The sequence below is a fragment of the Nomascus leucogenys genome, chromosome 13 (genome assembly GCF_006542625.1).
Source record: "Nomascus leucogenys isolate Asia chromosome 13, Asia_NLE_v1, whole genome shotgun sequence".
Classification (NCBI taxonomy): domain Eukaryota; kingdom Metazoa; phylum Chordata; class Mammalia; order Primates; family Hylobatidae; genus Nomascus; species Nomascus leucogenys.
In genome coordinates, this window is record NC_044393.1 from 93,655,084 (window position 1) to 93,662,490 (window position 7,407).

General features: G+C 40.1%; 2 pseudogenes; both read left to right on the plus strand.

Moving 5' to 3' along the window:
* Window positions 1-1,009: 1,009 nt before the first annotated feature.
* LOC100592792 lies at window positions 1,010-2,113 on the plus strand (annotated as a pseudogene).
* Window positions 2,114-2,797: 684 nt separating this feature from the next.
* Window positions 2,798-6,966, plus strand: LOC100593120 (annotated as a pseudogene).
* Window positions 6,967-7,407: the final 441 nt, after the last annotated feature.

Here is a 7,407-nt window from a genome sequence, read left to right on the forward strand (position 1 = left end):
CCAATCCCTAACACCCTGTGATATGGTTTGGCTCTGTGTTCCCATCCAAATCTCACCTTGAATTGTAATAATCCCCATGTGTCAACGGTAGGACCAGGTGGAGACAATTGAATCATGGGGGCGGGTTTCCCCCATACTGTTCTTGTGATAGTGAGTTCTCATGAAAGCTGATGGTTTTATAAGGGACTTCCCCCTTCTTTTGGCACTCATTCTCTCTCCTGCTGCTTTGTAAGAGATTCCTTCTGCCATGATTGTAAGTTTTTTGAGGCCTCCCCAGTCATGTGGAACTGTGAGTCAATTCTACCTCTTTTCTTTATAAATTACCCAGTCTTGGGTATTTCTTAATAGCAGCGTGAAAATGAACTAATACAACCTATGATGTGTTTCCCATCCTATAATAAGCCATATAAAATGGAACCATATGATATGTAGCTTTCTTTTACTTGGCTTAATGCATTTGAGATTCATCTATGTTATGTGAATCAAGTCCATTCCTTTTTATTCCTGAGCAACATCTCATTGAATGGGTTTGCTAAAGTTTATCAGTTTACCATTTGAAGAACATATGAATTGTCTCATTTTTAGACTTTAAAAATAACCTCTATACATAAAGGTATTTGCATAAATACAGTTTTTATTTCTCTTGAGTAATTATCTGGAAGTAAGATTGTTGGGATGTATCGTAGGCACATGTCTAACTTTATTAAAAACTGCCAAACTATTTTCCAAGGATGCTGTAACATTTTGCATTTCTACCAGCAATGTATGAGATTTCCAGTTGCTCTATATCCTTCTAAGTAACATGATGTTGCTAATTTTAAAATTTTCTTTTTAGCTATTTAAAAAATGCCTGGCAGCAGCCCTATGTGGCCCCTGCCCTGGGAGCAGCCCAGTGGAGAGGGGGCAGCTGTGTGCTGAGGAGCTGATCAGGTCTGCCATGGGTGAGGGGCCTGGCCAGAGCTATGGCAGTGGAGCTGTGGGTCCTTCATAATGAGAGATTTTGGGGCACTTCTATCTCCTCTGTGTAGTTGATAGTTTGGGTGGTGAAGAGATGCCTGACAGTGTTAAAACCTCTCTCCAGGACCTTGGCAGGGGAATCTAAGATTCCATCTGAGGTATTTTTACAGTCTCCAAGCTGCATTCTTGAATCCAGCAAAAAGGAGAGGAGCAGCATTGAAGAAAGACAAGTAGTGTCCTGGCACAGAGAAGAGCCAAGAATATAGAGTAAGAGTGAGAGAGTGAGCCGTGTATTGTTAGTAGAATTTTTCAGTGTTGCATTTGGAATGGTGGAGTGTTCTGGTCCAGTCTCCCCTGTTTTATTGACTGTTTATTCTTCTGCTTTGGTCAGTGACACCCTGAATTATTGGTGATCTATCATGACATGGAGATGCTCGGTCATGGCTAGAATTCTTCCTCATATCAATCTCCAGTGCTCATTGGGTGCTCCCTTTGTTTGTGCCTAGCAAAGTTGTGAATGCCATTTGGTTTCAAGATATAGCTGAGCTGGCATTTGAGAAACCAGTGAGGAAGCCTCACCCATTCCCTAGTGCCTGCAAAATAATTGCTGACTTGCTCTCCAACCTTTTGCTACAGGCTCTTTTCCTCAATCAGGGAGTGTTTGTGAGTCTCTTTCCCATCCATCTTGTTGTTCAGCTGGTTAGTCTCCTTCATATGTCTCTTCTCGCCTCACTGTGCTGCTTCAAATATTGTTGGTTCAATAAAGGAATCGAAGTGCACCAGCAGTTGTCTAACATAGAAAGGAACTGGTCTTACTACTTTGGGTTTGGTTTGCCCTTGGCTTTTCTCATGGCAATGCAGTCTTCATTACCAGTGCAGCCACATTATCAGTGGCTGCCTCTTCTCTATCCTTGTTCCTTTATTCCTCTATCCTTGTTCTTTATCAGTGCCAATGAAGCAAAGACCCCTGGCACAGCGTACCTCTTCCAGTTGTGCCTCTTGCCCTTGGTGATCTTCCCAAGCACCAGACTCTTACAGGATAGTCTACCTGCAGTCTGCCCTGAGCAGCTTAACCTCTTTAGGGAAGTTCCCTTCACTGCATCCATCTCCTGCCAAACTGAAGGCTACTGCCATGCAAAGGGCATGGGTGAGATAGGAGGGAGGTTGTGCTCACTTCCACCCGCCAGGGAAGGCAGAACCCACTCTGCCAAGGTTCTTCTGGGTATTCCCTTCTTTCTGAGGAATCAGAATTTTTGTCTCTGGTGCACATAAGGCAGAATCTTCCTGACACCAGTGTGTGGATTTTTAACACCATCGCGAGTCTGAAAGGAACACAGGTTTTTCTGCAGCTATTTTCTAGCATTTGCCAGTCCCTGTGCCTGGACTGATCTGAATACTTTGTTTTTTACCCTGTGCCATTTACTCCGCACCCCCACCTTTCCTTCCTGCCATCTACCACCCTTGGATGAATGAATTTTATAATTCTAGCTGTTGTATTTTGTGGATTTGTTTTGCGTGCGTGCGTGCATGTGTGTGTGTGTGTATGTGTGTGTGTTACTGTGAAGCACATACATTTGATGTGGGAGGTAAAGGAGTGTTCCAGTTGCTCCTGGTCACTCCCTTTATGGCCATCACTGTCCTGTTTTTTGTAACTCAGGTTAGCTATTGGTCTCTCTTACTCTACTGCAAAAAAAATAAAAATAAAAAATAAAAAAGCCTGAAGAGATGGGCCAGGAGGAAAGACCTCACAGACAGATCTGCTGAGCTTTGAAGTGATTTTCTGTCTTTCCCTTGAAGAGGAAAATGCTATTTTCACTGGTACCTTTGAAGTCCCCCAAGTATGGGAAGGTACCAATTCTGGACAAGTGCCACTGCAACACAATGCTCAGAGAACTTGAACTTTTCAACTCTGTTGGTGTTGGGGGCAGAAATTCACTGTTGGCCACTGCCAGGTCTGTTTCATATTTCAAAGGAATATTGGGTGCTGCAAATAGGAAGTGAGGGTTAAACTCATTAAACCATCAATCCTGTGATTGGTGGGTATTTTGCCATCATTTTAAGACACGAAACGTGGGAGGCAGATGTCAAAATACTTGTATAATTTTAAAATGTCACAAGTTTAAAATGATACAATTAAAGCTGGTTTCTAACAAAATAAATTTTAAAAATGTCTAGTTGTGTCTAATTGTGGTTTTAATTTGCATTAATGATATTAAGCATCTTTTTATATGCTTATTTGCCATCTGTATATCTCCTTTGGTGAAGGCTCAACTCTTTACTCATTTTTATCAGGTTTGTTGCTTTCTTATTGTTGAGTTTTGAGAGTTTTTAAACATCCTTTTAAAGAAATGTGATTTCTACTGACTTATCTTCAGGTAACCAATTTTATTCTCAGCTATGTCATGTGTACAAAATCTTCACTGCAATTACTGTTTCATTTCCAGCATTTCTACTACCCCTCCCTCCCTTCCTTCCTTCCTTCCTTATTTCCATTTTTGTTTTTTTTTTTTTGAGACAGGGTCTAGCTCTGCATCCCAGGCTGGAGTGCAGTGGCACGATCTTGGCTCATTGCAACCTCCACCTCCCGGGTTCAAGTGATTCTCCTGCCTCAGCCTCCCAAGTAGCTGGGATTACAGGTGCCTGCCACCACGCCCAGCTAATTTTTTCTTTTTCTATTTTTAGTAGAGATGGGGGGGTTCACTGTGTTGGCCAGGCTGGTCTCGAACTCCTGACCTCATGATCTGCCCACCTTGGCCTCCCAAAGTGCTGGGATTACAAGTATGAGCCACCGCACCCTTCTATTTCACTCTCTGGGATTTCCCATCTGATCTTGAATTCAAAAGAACATTTTGCAGCCATGAACAAATTAGTCATAATTATTTAAAATTCCTGCCAGATAACTTCAACATCCATGGCATATCTGAGTGTGGTTCTGTTGATGGCTTTGTCTGTGTTGTGCCATATTGCCTTTTTATGGGCCTCATATTTTTTTGTTGGGAGCTGGACATTTTACGTAGGACATAGAACTGAGCTAAATAAGTTTTAAGGCTAGTAATAGAAATGACTTTCTTTCTACCCTTCATAGATTCAAAGCTGTGAACTTGCAGTTTGCTTAGCCTTTTTTTTGTTAAAAGAATGGGAGCCATGTTCTTTCCAGTTCACATACTGATCAGAAGCCCAGAAGTACCCTTGGAAAGTTTAAACAGGGACATTATATGATCTGATTGATTTATACTCTAAATGTTATGCTGAGTCCTGGGTGTTAACTGGATGGCAGGAAAGCAAAAGAAGAAATAGGAATACCAGTTAAATTAACAGACTATTGCAGTACTTAAGTAGTTAAATTATCTTAGTTTGGGTTCAGCAATATATTGTTTGCAAAAATGTTGGCCTACTTAACGGATTGTGTTAAAATACTGTACAAGGTGATTACATACAAGCCAGTTGAATGTTGAAGGACATCTGCCAAAAAGCTGTTGACTCCATTTTTACAAAAGTTGATCTGTAGCTCCTATACATGGCAATGATCATGTATAGGATCATGCATAGGATCATAATAGACCCACATAGGAATGAGGGGTCTATTAAAGCCACTCCTAATTAATAAAAATAAAACAAAGTCACCTGCCCCAAACCAGATTATATTAGTCCTTCCTCTGCATTTCCACACGGGCTACCCATTGCAGTTCTCTGACTACCCAACACTTTTCTGGGATTTTAGTCCCTGTCTACCTCCCTTCACTCGCCTTCCTTCACTCTTTGTTTATTCACTAAGTTCCAGTATTCTTTCTAGGTCTTCAATACCACAGGCTGTCTATAGCTTTAGGATTCTTGCTGCATCTGACCTATTTGCCTAGGCCATTCACACCTGTGACTAAAGATGCTGTGAATTGCAATATATTATGAAGAAAATGGATATAAAATTTCAATGAAGCATTTTATTAGCTAATAAACCTACAATCTGGAAGCAGCTATGCACTACCTTTTAGGCAACATTCTTTATCCATAGATGACCATGAATACACGTTGATGAAAGTGAACTATCTGGCAAAAATCCATTAGATCCTTTAGTGACAGTAGTTCCTGGACCATTCTGGATCTTCTCCAAATGTTTTATTTAGTTGGGCCTTTTGAAAATATAAAGTGTACAATACAAGGACCTGTTACTGGGGCTTTCTCAGGATGTATGCTGTAGACTAGTTTCACGCAGTTGACCTGGGCTTGAAAACTTGGGAAAATGTTAGTTCCTGTCATCTACCATGATCTCAGTTTTCATCGTCTCATTCTGTGTTCTTATCTTAATTTTGTTTCAGAATGTTTTCATTTCTGGCCCTCATGGATCAAATCAGGATTTCCTAAAATACATGTTATGACAATAAAAAGTTGAACATATTTTTGTTTGGTAAAAGCCAAGGTTGCTTCTTCCAATGAGTGTTAAATCTACCCACCATCTTCATCCCATGCATACTGGGGCATAACTATGCACCATTAATATGAATGGTGAATGTTTGGAGTAGGTATGAGGTACTAAATGGCACAAGCATGATTGTCAGATAAATTGCACAACACCCATCCCAGTTTGAATTTCAGACAAGCAATGAATGCTTTTGCAGTAAAATTATGTGCCACATATTGAAGGAGAAATATTTATAGTGAAAAAGCATTCGTTGTTCAACCAAAATTCAAATTTAACTGGGAGTCCTGTGTTTTTATTAGTTAAATCTGGCAACCCTAGCCACACATACTGTCTTATCAAGCTTCAAGAAAATTACCAAGCAAGAATCCTTTAAGTTTAGCTATTATTTCATAAAAAAATTATCATTGCACAACGTATAATGAAGACACACAGTCTTTGGGCTGAGCCGAGGTGGACGTTTTGAGCCGAGTTGCCCTACAGCCAGCGAGCCCTGCATCACCTCCGTGGAAGCTTGGGCCCGTTGAACAGCTTTCTCCCTTTGTCTCATAACCACACAAACAATGCTAATTCACCAGCTGCCCAACTGAACAGATTCATTCAAGAACAATGGTAAAGACAGTACAGAAATGAGGCATTGCAGTTGACCCACTATTGGCTCTTCTTGCAGTTCCTGACATGTCATCTTTAGCATGTGGTTACTTACGTAATCTTACCCAGACACTTACAAACCTTTGTTGCAACAAGAATCCGGCAGCCCCATTAGGTGCTGTAGAGAAAATTCTTCCTACTGTAGTTTGGCTCCTTCATCACAATAATCCGGAAGTATTAGTAGATACATGCTGGGCTATTTCCTACCTTTCTGATGGTCTAAATGAATGGATTGACATGGTCGTGAAAACAGAAGTTGTGACCCAACTCGTGAAGCTTCTAGGAGCTTCTTAATTGCCAACTGTGACTCCTGCACTAAGAGGCATAGGGAATATTGTCACTGGTACAGATGGACAGACTCAGGTTGTTACTGATGCAGGAGCACTCACCATCTTTACCAGCCTAAAACTAACACTCAGAAGGAAGCTACGTAGACTATGTCAACCATCATGGCTGGCTTTCAGGACCAGATACAGCAAGCCGTGAATCATAGATTAGTCAGTGTTCTCTCTAAGGCAAATATTAAGACACAAAAGGAAGCCGTATTGGCTGTGACCAACTCTACAAGTGGTGGAATAGTTGAACAGATTGTATACCTTGTTATTGTGGCATAATAGAACCATTGATGAACCCCTTAATTGAAAGATACCAAGATTATTCTGGTTACTCTGGATGCCATTTCAAAGATCTTTCAGGCTGTTGAGAAACTAGGTGAAACTGAGAAACTTAGTATAATGATTGAAGAATGTGGAGGCTTAGACAAAACTGAAGCTCTACAAAACCATGCAAATCAGTTTGTATATAAGACTTCATTAAGCTTAATTGGGAAGTATTTTTCTGTAGAGGAAGAGGAAGATCAAAATGTGCCAGACGCTACCTCTGAAAACCATACCTCCCATGTTCAGAATGAGACTCTTGGGATCTTTAACATTTTGATCATGTAAGCTGAGGCATACAGTTGTTGTGTCCTATGTTTGGTATAAGTTTGTGTTGCTGTTTCTCTGCCAAGAACTGTTTTTAAATGTGGTTTGTTATTGTAGCATTTTTTACACTGAAACTATACTTGAACAGTTCCAACCTGCGTATACTATATAAAGCTTGTCCTCTGAATGGGTTTTGTATTTCTATGTGGAATTTCATATCTCTTGGCATCCTGTAAATAAAGATTAAAGTCCATCCTTTTCTTTACTTTGAAAAAAACAAAATAACCAAGAATGTAAACCCATGCGTCAATTTAAAAAATTGACTTATGGTTATGTTTTTCTAATTAATCAAATGTTTAGATTCCCCATATTTTTATCTAGGTCTTATCTGTGGTCACACATAATTTCAATATAGACATAATCATACTGTATAACTTGTCATATCTTTTTTTTTAGTTATAT